The 13,759-nt window shown below is 40.0% G+C and overlaps 1 protein-coding gene and 1 long non-coding RNA gene across 2 annotated transcripts in view; one reads left to right on the top strand and one right to left on the bottom strand.

The window, feature by feature from the left end:
• CYYR1 (cysteine and tyrosine rich 1) overlaps window positions 1-13,759 on the bottom strand; it is a 110,558-nt gene that overhangs the window by 61,777 nt on the left and 35,022 nt on the right. The gene's annotated exons all lie outside the window — the stretch shown is intronic.
• The window catches only part of LOC109277866 (uncharacterized), a 41,969-nt gene continuing 28,311 nt past the window's right edge, over window positions 102-13,759 (top strand). The window contains exons 1-2 of the long non-coding RNA XR_008422428.1: window positions 102-3,088; window positions 8,618-8,701. This is a non-coding gene — a long non-coding RNA (uncharacterized LOC109277866). The remainder of the gene's footprint in view (window positions 3,089-8,617; window positions 8,702-13,759) is intronic.

The raw sequence follows: 13,759 nt of genomic DNA, 5'->3' as shown, positions 1-13,759 counted from the left end.
ATAGAATATCTGATGGTTTCTGCTGGATAAGCTCCCTCGTTTTGATAGAGGCCTCCCAAAATGCAATCATTTTAAATTGTCTGTGTAAATAGACAATATTACGGCTTAATATACATAAAACTTAAAGCCACTTATATTGGCCTCTAGAATGTGTTAAATACTTTAAGGATATTGCTTTAAAATTCTTTGCTTAACTTAATATGAAGATTATTCTACAAGCCAGCAAGTAATGAAGGGATTCTATGGAATAATAAAAGAAATGTTTAGCCAGGATTGAAGAATTCACTAGGATAATCTAACCAATTATAATATTGACTACGATTAAGGCTAAAAATAATGTACCTATCAAATAAAGTGAATTATAAGAAAGAAATAGAACACCCTGTATAGGATTATCTGAGCTGATTCTTTCTAGAATCCATTTTTTTTTTACTTTTCATGTTATATGCAGTTTTAATATGGCATTACTTCTAATCTTTCAAGTACTGCTGTCAGATAAACCTAATTATTTCCTAGAAATGGCTTGCTACTGAAAGAAAAATGTAGCAGAAAACTTAGTCGCCCATTTAGATATATTCAGTTCATATTAAAATATTTCCTTCTTTATTTTTTTCTCTAAAAGAAGACTCAAGTGGATGAGGTATCAGACATATTGGCAAAAGTAAGATGAAGGTGGGTAGAGAAGGCGTAGCAAATCCCAGGACTTGACACAGACCAGACAATTCTTCATTAAATCTCTAGGAGCCCCGGAAGATTTCCACAGATATTTCTTGGGGACTATTACGAATTGACTATTTGTGTCCCCTCAAAATTCGTATGTTGAAGGCCTAATCTCAGTGCAATATATTTGAAGGTGGGGCCTTTGAGAAACAATTACATTTAGACGGGGTCAAGAAGGTAGAGCCCCCATGATGGGATTAGTCCACTTATGAGCTTGGTCTCTATCCCCCCACCCCACCCCCGCCTCCAGTGGAGAAAGAAAGCAGCTGTCTCTAAATCAGAAACAGGGGCTGGACCAAGCACTCAACCATGCTAACTGATTTTAGACTTCCCTAGAAGTCTAGACTTCCTAGAGCTAGAAGAAATAAATGTCAATTGTTGAAGCTACCCAGTATGCTATTCTGTTACAGCAAACTGGATAGAGGATAAGGATTGTCAGTGTTCCTCTCACGTGGCCCTTGAAGTCTTGGCCGACAAGATCATGAATCTTGGTGTCACAGCACCTATGCTGACTGCACACAGCTGGCTGAAGATGTTGGTGCCACTCTCTGAGCATTTGGGAAGGCAATGCTGAGACGTGTCTGGTCCTACATCTGCAATCGTCTGAGATCCAGACTTAGACACCCAGCATGGTTGTCTAGGACACTAGTTTTTGAAGCTATTGTTTTAATCTCATTATGAAAAGAAGAAATTATGCTACTTTACTCCTTGTACATCCGTGTTTTACGAGGCTCTCAGACTATTATCCTCCTAAAGTTCAGCCTGCTGACATACCAACAAATGGTAGGATTTAGCTTTACACCAACTGATTACCTTAAGAATGGGAAAGGGCTCAGGATCATGTCTCACTCTGAGTTCAAAAATTAGGCAGTAATTTACATTCTTGAAGTATCATTGAAATCCTTGCAACAGATGTCTTTTCTCCCAAAATTGAATAGATGTGGTAGAACCATCCCTGTTCCTTTACTCAGGGCTGTCTGTGGTCAGTGGCAAACAGTTTAACATAGATCCTAATGGTAGAGACAACATCGGTTAGTTTTTGTACAGGATCCTGTCTTCTTATTCATTGTTGTATCTTCAGAATGAATTAATATGTAAATCTTAGGCTGTATAGTAATCAATTCATTCATTTGATTCAACAAATATTTATTGAGAGCCTACCATGTGCCAAGTACTATTTGAGATATTTGGAATACATTATTAAGACACTTGTCCTTGAAGAGATTACATTTTGGAAGGAGTGGAGGAACAGGCAATAAACATAACAAAGTACAAATATTGTCAGAAGATACTAAATTCTACAAGGAATAAAAGGATAAGTCAGCAGGATAAGGAGGATCAGAGGAAGGGATACAAGAGAGTTGAGATACAACGACTTGAAGGCGGTGAAAGAGTTGGCCAGGCGAACACCTGGAAAAGGGCACTCCAAGCAGATGGCACAGCCGCCAGAGAAGGAGAATAATTTGGGTCTCAGTCAAGCAAGGAGGTCAGCGTAGCTGAGGGAGAGTGCCGCAGGGGGAAAATGGTAGGAGATGAGGTCAGAGGTTAGCAGGTCAGGTCCAGAGGGACTGGGAGACCATTTAAGAACTTTGGCTCTTACTCTACATGGACATAGGGTGCTACTAAAGGGTTCTGAGCAGAGGAGTGACATGATCCAAAATTGGGTTTTGGAAGGAATCCCTCCGGTTGCTGGGCTGACAAGAGATGGTCAGGAATGAGGTTAACCTGAGAAAGAGAACTAGGAGGCAATGGCAGTAATCCAGGTGAGAGGTATTTTTCAGAGATGAAATCAGCGACCTTGGTTCTCCATGAGTTAACTTACCGATGCTAGCTAGCCCAGACTGAAACGACTTCATACATATGCTAAAGAAATCTATTTAGATAGATACAGCTCTGCCAATACATTTCACCTCGAGAAATGCCCGGGTATGTTTTTTAATTCTTACATTTTGTGAGCAGGTGGTACAATGAATGGACACCAACTTCAAACAAACTCCCATAAGAACCATCAGGACTAACTTACCCGAAAGGAACATTCAAATTCACATCAATCAATAATAGCTAATAATGGCCTCCGTTAATTTGTTTTAATTTTGACCAAGTGATAATATTGCCATCATTTTTTTTTTTTTAAACAATCCTTGATGGGACTGCTACCTCTGTTGAACTCTTGAGTGTATCTCGTTCCAAAGAGAATGATCAACAAAATCAGTCCTGGATACACGCTATACATTCTGTTATACCTACTCATAGCTCATCTGTGACATAGCTTCTGAATTAAAAGCAAAGAAAAAAAAACAGGAAGAGAGAGAATAAAATATTTGCTCACATTTGGGAAGAATTCAACTAATTTCTTTAGCTGATTAAGGTGGGATTTCAAATGTTTCTCTCTCTCTGTCTCTCTCTTTTTGGAGCTCCTTGTTAGCTGTTTTGCCCTTCAGGAAAGGATCTGTGGTGGTACGGATTGAAAAGGTTACACTGTGATCATTTGCAAATGAATTCTATCTGGAATGAAAATCCACATAGTTTTATACTGATGTTGTAATGTTCTATGTGATATTTTGTCAAAACGATATGCTGCCTACAACATAATATTTCACCTTTAGTTATTAGCACATTGACACATTATGAGAGCAGTAACAGTTGGCAATGTGAGCAATATTCCAACTATAGAGAAGATTTACCATATATTTTTAAAAGCTTACAGAAGATACTTTCACCTAGTCTTGATCTATCCCATGAGGGGATTTTAGTGGGCTTGAAAGCCTCCAAAATTATTTGCAAAGTTGTGTGTTCATATGAATTTGTGAAATGATCCAACAGTTTTTATCACACTCTTAAAGGAACCTGTGACATCACCCCTCTTTGGAAAAAAAAAAAAACTTAAAAAAACACTGACGTGGAAAAATGCACAGATGGTACTTTTTAAGGGTTATTTATATATCAGAAGAATACTCTCAATTTATGTACAGTTTGATTGCTCACAAAATTTAGTTTTGTTTTGATCAAAATGGACCTTTTGCTTTCACATCTTGATTTTCTAGAGAAAATATTTTATTTTACCTGTCATTATTTTTTTATAATGAGACAGACCTTAATTTATTTCAATCAGCACTGATGAGCCCCTACCATACACTGAGGGATACAATGATGAGAAAAGATAAAAAGACCAGGTTCTTGACCTTGAGAATCTCACAGTCTATCGGGAGAGATGGAGACACAGCTATTGAGCATAAATTGTGAAAAACATTATTAGGGAAATGAATTCAATGGTGGTTTTATCCCTGGGATAACTGATTTCCCAGAAAAGATCTGGGTTATTGGCACTAGGAAGATGACTATGTTTTTCTAGGCCAGGAAGAAAGTTAGAGTGTTCTGGGCACAAAGAACAACAGGTATGAAAGCGTGACCGTTCAGTTTTGTGAGAACACAGGCTTGGGGGACAGGGGTGGAGAGCTTGGCTGAAAGGAAGTCTGGAAAGATGAGGCCAGGCTCCAAAGAGCCTTGGGACCATCCTAAGAGTTTGGAGTTGCATATGTAAGGTGAGGAAAAAGTATTGAAGGTGTCGGATAGAGGAGAGAATCGAATTAGTTTAGAAATCTGACTCTGGTGGATAAGATGAGGCCAGACCGAAAATACCAGGAAGCTCCTGGAAAAAAAAATCTTGAATTAGTAATAGAATAGATATTCTTGTCCCTATTTTTTTTTATTTATAGAAATTTCTTTTTTATCGTAGCCTATAGAAGGATCACAATCATCTTCCTCTCTCTTGTTCCCCAAAGTGGCTCTGAACTGGGGTCCCTGCTTTCTCTCTCGCCCCTTACAATCCGGACTCCACATGAAAGTGAGTGGCCATTTACAATAAAATACAAATCAAATCATTCTCCAGAGGCCTCAGCCCTGATGAACATCCTGACTAACGTCTGTATATTTCTATTTCTTTTTCTCCCATCTTCTTTTTGAGCCCACTACTACAACTCTGTTTTAACTAAGTGACTGTAGGAGCCTTATGGGAAACACGTCACCTCTGTGACTCTTGGTTTTGTTTGTTTGTTTGCATCTTTAAAGTGGTGTCGGAACTCTTGTCCTTACTTCAGGGTTCTAGATATCAAAGGAGACAGGAAGGTGAGGCATTTTAAGATTCAGGAACCCCATCTAGAGAAGAAATCCCATGTCCTCCAAGCACTGCGGCCCTGTTAATTCTCAAAAATCTGAGCGAAGGCATTCCTTTCCGTGCACAACATAAGCCAAGAGTTCAAGTCAATCGCTTGCAATGAATTAGACAGTAAAGAAAGTTGACTCCTTCAGTGAAGAAGCTCTGGACACTTCTATTGTTTTTTATTTTTCTTGCAAATATTGTGTTTATGACATGAATGATCAGAAGTCAAGGAAAGGCTGCCCTCACATAACTTTCTTCTGTCCAGGAAACATAGAGAAGGGCATTTGGACACTTGAAGCAAAATAAAGCCAGAGCAAAGGCCAGGAGCACTGCCAGCTTCCTACTTTTCTTTGTCCACAGGCCAAAATATTACCAAAACAAGTGTTTCCTGTCAATAAGCTGCAAGCACAACTTCTAAAATATTACGGTTTTTAATTTTTTTTCAGGCATGAAGTTCCGTAAGCTCATTATATTTTAATTATGTAGCATAACCCAAGTTACATAACAAATTAAAGTCAAACCACTGTTACTTTTCTCAAGGAATGCTGTATAAACCTCGAAGGTTAGAAAGTCAACCAAAAAAGAATATCTAATAGTAGTTCTTTATATTATCCACGAATTTAGAAATCTTTCACTTTTAAATTTTTTTTAATGTTTCTTTATTTTTGAGAGAGAGAGAGAGAGAAACAGAGCATGAGTGGGGTAGGGACAGAGGGAGACACAGAATCTGAAGCAGGCTCCAGGCTCTGAGCTGTCAGCAGAGTCGGACGCGGGGCTTGAACCCACGAACCATGAGATCATGACTGGAGCCGAAGTCAGATGCTTAACCAACTGAGCCACCCAGGCGCCCCAGTTACTTGATTGTTGAATGGTTCCCACTTTCATCAAGTATAACTGGCTTATGTTGGGATGAACGTATTCCATTTCGTTGCTGTCTCTGTACATTTCTTTTAGTTTGCATGAATATGGCCAGATGAATCATACATAAAGAAAGCTCAGCTCCTCCGGAGCACTGCTATTTTACTAAGAGCTCCACTGCCAAATTCAAAGCTAAATTCAGGTTTTGGGTATCAGAATCTCGCATAGGTCCCCAGAGAATATTTTGTTCAAATAATGTAACACCTCAGCGATCAGAGGTTCTGTTCACCTGTTGTGTCTTTAGAAATACGATATTTTACGAAGTCTGAGGTAATGAATATTAAGGCATTATTGTTACCTTTTTTAAAAAAAAAAAGCTCAGACAAAATATAGTTAGACAAAGGAGTGGACTGTTTTATGAAAACATCATACAGAAATGTCAAGAAATAAACTTTAGCAATTCTATAAAGAAAGGGTAAAGGAAAAACTTAAAAATCTGGAAATGCTCCGGTAGAAATATGGTTAACTATCAATCAAAAAGAAGCAAACCATTTTGGCAGAAGAGAAATAGAAATATTAATTTTGAGCCAAAATGTTACCATTTTGTTAGTTACTGAATTTCTGCTTTTAGCTCAAAAGGTTTACAATTAAAAGCCTTTGGTCTCTTTTTAGAAATTCCTGTAAATAGCATTTGCTAGAAATTTGTTGGAAAGACCCTAAAATGGAGGAAAATGTGAAAATAAAATCTAAGATTCAGTTCAATCTACTGAGATGGTATCTTTATTTATATAATCGGAAGAAATGTCCGAATTGGAAATCAATTTGCCTTGTTATTGAGGAGCTCGGTTACTGAGTATCTGTGGCCGTCAGACAAGAAAGTGTGTAAGAGAAGGAAGCACATTCAAATAAATCTCTCATGAGCCTTTTCAACACAGGTTTTCTGGGACAGGCAGGCTAAACCATAAAGTTTTGTTGGTTTGGTATCTATTTCACACACACCTCGTCCGTTATTAATAGCAAACAAAGGGACATAAAGAAATTAAAATACTGAGTCCTTCCTCTCTATGTTTTACAAAGATACTTTACTCATTTTGCTTATTTCTCACAACAATCCAATAGCTGTGTATTGTCATTGCCACTGGCCATACAAAGACAGTAAGGCTCAGAGGGGTTTACTAAGTTGTCTAAAGTCACCTGGTGAGTAAGCGGCAAATGTGCGATTTGAATAGAAGTCTACTTACTGAGTTCAAAGCCCATTCTGTGTCTGTCACATCAGATTTTGTTACATATGCTCCTTTTGCATCGTTTTAGAAAGGTACAAGAGTTTCATGAAATAAATGAGCTTCTGATAAACTGGATACAAATGACCTTTTATAGGTTGAGTCATGTATTAATATGGAACACACACATGTAATTCATATATTGAATTAATGAGTGTTATGCATTACATTTGTAAAGCATAAAATGCGTGAAGAAAACAGATAACCACAACTTCGAACTGAATCTTAGAATACAAATGATCACTCTCGGCTTTGCTTCAAATGGGTGAAATGTATACAGAACACGGTTTTGCTGGAGCCAGCAGCAGCCGTTGGCACGGGCTGGGAATCAGGGCACACTACTGCAGACCCGGAGGCTGGCTGGACCGACAGTGTGGCACAAAAAGACACAAGATCCTGAAGGCACAGGGAGACACAGCTTGCGACCGTCAGGGACAATACCACCAGTCTCTATTTTACTTAATTTAAAATTATCAGCTGCAGGTGATGTTGTTTTTGACAGAGGTCACTGTGGTTCAGTGCTACTGGATTTTACGTGATTAAGCACTTAAGCTGTTTGCTAGAATGATTGAGGAGCAGAGGTATATTTGGAGGCCTTTAGAGGGAGTTAGCTCTTAGCCCTTTGGTAATAATGGGTCTTCAAAACAAGGAAGCAAAAGATCTTTGGAAGTTCCTTGCTTTTTTTTAAATTAATTTTTTGGGGCGCCTGGGTGGCTCAGTCGGTTGAGCGTCCGACTTCGGCTCAGGTCATGAGCTCACGGTTCGTGGGTTCGAGCCCCGCGTCGGGCCCTGTGCTGACAGCTCGGAGCCTGGAGCCGGCTTCGGATTCTGTGTCTCCCTCTGTCTCTCTGCCCCTCCCCCGCTCATACTCTGTCTCTCTCACTCTCAAAAGTGAATAAATGTTAAGAAAAATTAAAATTAATGTTTTCTTGAAGTATAGTATCGACACACAATGTTACATTAGTTTCAGGTATACAACACAGTGATTCACCTTCTCTATCCTGTATGTTGTACTCACTGCCAATGTCACTACCATCTGTCACCATGCCATGACGTTACAAAACCACTGACTATGTTCCCTGCGCCGTAACTTTCATCCTTTTGATTCATTCATTCTGTAACCTTCTACTCCCCTTCATCCATTTTGCCCACCCCCCACCACTGCCCCTCTGGCAACCACCAGTTTGTTCTCTGTATTTATGGGCCTATTTCTGCTTTCTATTTGTTCATTTGGTTTTTTTTTTTTTTTAGAGTCCACATATGATTGAAATCACATGGTAATTGCCTTTCTCTGTCTGACTTATTCCAGTAAGCAAAATACCATAGGTCCGGCCATGCTGTTGCAAATGGCAACATTCTTTTTTGTTGCTGAGTAATATTCCGTTGCACATATTATATATACACACTACATCTTTATCCATTCTTCTATCTCTGGACACTTAGGTTGCGTCCATATCTTGGCTATTGTAAACAATGCTGCAATAAACATAGGGGTGAATGTATCTTTTCGAGTTAGTGTTTTCATTTTCTTTGGGTAAATACCCATGAGGACTCCTTTCTTGACAGTTTTATGTTACTGCACCCATCCCATTTTTTCTAGTGATAATGATGAGTTATGGCACAACACTGGTATAGATATCTTCAGGAATACGACCATGTATTGGTCAACAGCTCTACAACGATGGTGAGTACGTGAACAGATCTTCCATTGGAGACTAACAAACCCACACCATATCATTTGACGTACACTGTGAAGCTTAGGTCGGTCAATCTGCTTGTATTTGTGTGTTGTAAAAGTTGTCGGAGCTGAGAAATGCTTATGGAATTCAAGCTCTTCATAATCAGCCCGCACGATCGTTTTCTGCCGCCATCAAGTTATGTGTTGTTAATGGAGGAATTTTACTGGTATAGAAGTTGAGTACGCTGTCACTTCGGCCACACGGCATGCAGCGCGTGCCAGAACTGGTCGTGACAAAACATCAACTAGGCTGTCGCTGTTGTCATTGGTGGTGGTGGTGGTGGTAGCAGGGTGTGTGTGTGTGTGTGTGTGTGTGTGTTTGTGTGTGTGTGTGTATTTTGTGTGCGATGCTTGGGATTGGTTCTGAGAGGGGACCAATTGCAAAAGTGAATGTTAGCAAACACTGGTCATGGAACATAACCAGCCAAAGCCACTTACTCTCTCACGGCAAAAGGCCTAGAAGGTTTGAAGAATTTAAAACTCAGATGTATTTGCTCTAAGACTGATTCAAATAATATAAAATTTAGTAGCAAATTCTAAGTACATGGAGCTGTAAGCACACCTGTCATGCTATTCACCAGTATTTCTGGCACTCTGTCGGCATGTGTCTCAAATCAGTGTAAGGAATTTGTCAACCAGAATCTCAAAAGAATGACCTTGTAAAATACGTTGTCAATATTTCACTAATATCACTATGATGTGTTGTCAGTTGCTTATTTACTTGTCTGATTGCCCCATTACAACTCCTTGTAGGCAGAAATCATGCTTTATTTCTTTGTATGCTCAGGACCTAGGAGAATCCTTTTACAGGATGGGGGCTGAATAAAGGGCTAATGTTAAATGAGTGAATCAATGAATAGGAGTCACCGCTTTCTTACTTTATCACACTCAGCTTCAGAGTCGGTGGCCATGCATTCCGTCTCTACTCTGTGTTAATATACTGGATATTTTCTTACCCCTCCTGACCCACCTTCCAGCCCTCTCCATCTTGCTCAATAGTCAGGAAGGCTGACCCATAACAACTGTGCCAATACACCAACTTGCCTTCCGACGTATGCTTGGGTTTGGCCAAACTGGATACGGGGGATTGGAGGTTGAAAGGAACAGGAGAATGAGTCCTAGGACGCTATGGCTATCCCTCCAGTCAGTTGGCTGCCTTCCAGGGATAGCCATAGCTCTGGTGGGAGGTCCTTTTCATACAGGTACTCTGTCTGGACTTGGGTAACTACTCTCTTTCCTTGTCCCTCTCAGTCTTAGAGATTGGGAAAGGCTCTCAGCTGTTGATAGCCTAGAACATTGCACCATCTTTTCTTGGTTTCTCCACTCCCCATCTGCACCTTTATGAAAGATCCTTCTATTAAACTCTCTCCAATCTCCCCTTTGAGTGTGCTGCTTCCTGCTAGGAACTTGACAGTTACCATATGGCTGCTTGCATAACTCTTAAACAATTAATGTTACTCTTTACGCTTGCAAGGAAAATAGGACTACTCCCATTTCAAAGAATGGCTGTGACAGAAATACACTCTACCTAGAACTTGCATTATTTCCATTCACTCATTCATTCTTTGTTCATTTTGTTTCCCAGAAGCCACTGGGCATTTGTCTGTGGACACTGCAGCTGCTAGGTGTAATTCCTGTTAAAACAGAGTGGCACAACACAGCCTGGCTCAAAGTGAGTATCTCTTTTGGATAAAAGAGTAAACTAGTTTAAGGGAGTAAACTAGTTTTGCTGAGTGAGGGAAAAGAGCAGGAGGGGGAAATTTATAAAAGGAGGAATGCAGAATACTTTAGCTATTATAAAAAAACAATACTGGGGCACCTGGGTGGCTCAGTCAGTTAGGCATCCGACTTTGGCTCAGATCATGATCTCATAGTTCCTAAGTTCGAGCCCCGTGGTAGGCTCTGGGCTGACAGCTCGGAGCCTGGACCTGCTTCGGATTCTGTGTCTCCCTCTCTCCCGCTCTCTCTCTCTCTCTCTCAAAAATAAATAAAACATTAAACGAAGAAAGAACAGTACTGTTGGAGTTTTGCTCATTCTATTCGTTTGGGTGGAGAGAGACAGGCTTATGAGACCTTTACTATGGCTATGGAGGAAAGTCAATGAGCTTTAAATCGGGTTTTGTTACAGCACCCTTTAAAATGTAAAAGACTCTCTAATTTCATTCATTATATACGCCCTGTCAGCATTCTGAGGGTTGTCTGAGGGCCACAGTAGGTCAATGGTCACTCTCAGATCCCACCCTCCAAGGGCTGCTTCAGTTTCTCTATCAGGCTCAAGAGTTGAGTGAACTCTGAGGTACTTTCACGTGGAGATATTTGTAACTTGCCTCTCCAGTAGACCACCAGTGCGTTTGTATGTCTCCTTACGTAAGGCTACTTAAGACTCAGAGTTTCCAGAGAAGCATGAAAGAGAAAGATGTAATATATCGTTGAAAGCCACACAGGTCTTAAGCTCTGCTTTTCTATGAGCTGTTTTATTATGCTTTTAACAAATGGGCATATGTATGATCTATTATGAATTAAGAAATAGTGTACATTACCAGAGGAAGGCAATATCAAATTATAGAATTTCAAAATCGGGTATGGCAGGAACTTGGGATTTTTTTCAGATGGTGTAAGTCTCCTTACTTAGTACATTTTAAACAGCATGGCCTCCATACTTCAGAGGCTTTCGTTTTAGAAAAGCATGGCAGGAGTCACTCTAATGTGATTATAAAGGGCCTGAAGGTTTGCTTTTAAAATTCAATACGTAGGTAGAAAGAAAGTGGTAACGTTTCCCCTTTGATTTCCAGTCACTATTTTTATAACACTGGCAGCCCTGAGACCCTGGAATGGAAATGGACCTGCTTCTGGATGTTATCTGAGCACCACCACACCAGCCCTTCGACTGGCTCTTTGCATCTGTGCCTTGATCTTTATTTCTGCATTCCCCCAACACATCATTTCTATATCCTCCAGACTTATTCTCAGCTTTCTTGACGTTAGGTGCACTTGTTCCGTCATTCAATAGATATTTATGGAGAACCTACTGTGTACCAGGCCCAGCCAAAGATCCTGCACTCAAAGAATCATGCGAAAGAGCCAAGAATTTGTAAACGCTGTGAAGGAAAAGTACAAGGGTAGGAGCATATAGCCAGGGAACCTTACATGATGTGTGGATTCAGAGAAGCTTTCCTAGGGGAATTATTGGAAAGGACTGTGATGGATAAGTGTGCTAATTAATTAAGTGAAGGGTACAGGAGAAGGCCTAGGGAGAGCTTATCAGATAGAAAGAATGGTATAGGCAGGGACTCAGAGACCATGTGGTGCTAGAATCAGGTACTGATGTATGTAGTGTTTGACTTAAAACCACTGGGCTCCAGGTAACTTATGCATAAGATCAGGGCTCAGATACCAAAGGGTCCAAGCTGGCTTCTTCTATGTCGTTCTTTGGTGTGGCGTCGCATCCCCCTATGGTTCACCACCCAGAACACATAAAGAGCAGATGTAAGACCGAAGTAAGCCACAGGGCAATGCTTGACCTCAAACTACGGAGAAGGAGGAGCCTACCGCCATGAGGCTGGTAGGCAGACAACTAGAAATATCTGGTAAGAACAGTAGCGGTCAGCATAGAGATGAACTTTCGTTTATCAGATACTGTGGTCCATGGAAAGAGCAAGTTACTGGTACCCTGCCTAAAACCAACCCATTTTCTGCCCTCTCATTGTCAACCAGCTGCCCCTATATAGGTGAATAGGTGTGGGTGGGGGCATTGTAGGGGAGTGATGGGGTGCAGAAGTGGAGATCAGCAGGTGTTCACTAACCACGACAATGATTTGGAAATGGAGACTAGGCAGAGCAAATAAAATACCATTTTCATTTCTTTGACTTTTTTTCCCACTTCCTGGAAGAAGGAAAAGAGTAATGTTGTCCTTAATGTTATTTTCCACACATCTGTTGAACATTTTATTGAAGCTATCTTTTTCTTTTATTTTAGAGGGACACAAGAAGAGAGAATCTTTTTTTTTAATGTTTATTTATTTTGAGAGAGAGAGAAAAGTGCACAAGTGAGCAGGAAGTGGGGAGGGACAGAAAGAGAGAGGAGAGAGAATCCCAAACGTGGGGCTCCATCTCATGAACCATGAGCCAAACTCAAGAGTCGGGTGTTCAACAGACTGAGCCATTCAGGCACCCTTATTGAATCTATCTTAATTGAGTTTTCAAGAAGTCCTTTGGATTCTTTGCTCCTTTGTATGTGTATTGTTCTGGTCTTGTTTTACAGATGAAATAGAGTCTCTTAGTTCTCTTTGGATATTAATCATGATGTTCTTTTTTCATGAGTTTATTTTACCACTTTGTTCCTCTCCCTTCTTTGTTTCTCCCTATTGTGTTTTGTTCTGGTTCTACCTTTCAGAGTAGAAGCTGTCCTTAATGTCTGGTCTTCCTTAGCTGTCAAATCATATTTAAAAGTGAGGCCCAAATGAACTAGACTGGGAAGCATAAGTGTAGTTTCGTGATCTGTGCATCTCACTATGAGATCATTTGTTTGGCTGGGGGAAATCTCCAAATGCCTGTATCTGCATTTTAGGGGTTCTTAACTTATTTTGTGCCATGGCAGTCTGGTGAAGCCTGTAGACCTTATTTCAGAATGTACTTAAATGCATGGAACCAATTATAGCAAAGTTTTAAAAATAAACCCGTGAAACAATAATGCGTGCTTTTTATTAATGCATCATATAATAAGCTTTAGAGTTTGATCTAATAACTGCTGAAGTAATGATGAATGAAAATATTATTTCAAGATATACGCGATGGATAATGTGATAAAAAAAATTACCGTGATTCCTACCGGTGACAAAGTGACGGGTACTGCGATTATTACAATGGTTTGTTACCTACATTCAAAAATGACAGAGATGCTAATTTTCAGGTTAGTGGAAACAAAAATGAATTTTTGTGCTCATGGACCCTATGGTTAAAAATCCTACTGTAAGTCTATACTTTTGAGTGGATCAATTTTCTTCC

This window comes from Panthera pardus, unplaced genomic scaffold, assembly GCF_024362965.1.
Source record: "Panthera pardus isolate Hobbes unplaced genomic scaffold, ASM2436296v1 HiC_scaffold_16, whole genome shotgun sequence".
Taxonomy (NCBI): Eukaryota; Metazoa; Chordata; class Mammalia; order Carnivora; family Felidae; genus Panthera; species Panthera pardus.
The sequence above is the reverse complement of the archived record's forward strand: the minus strand, read 5'-3'. Positions and strand labels throughout refer to the sequence as shown.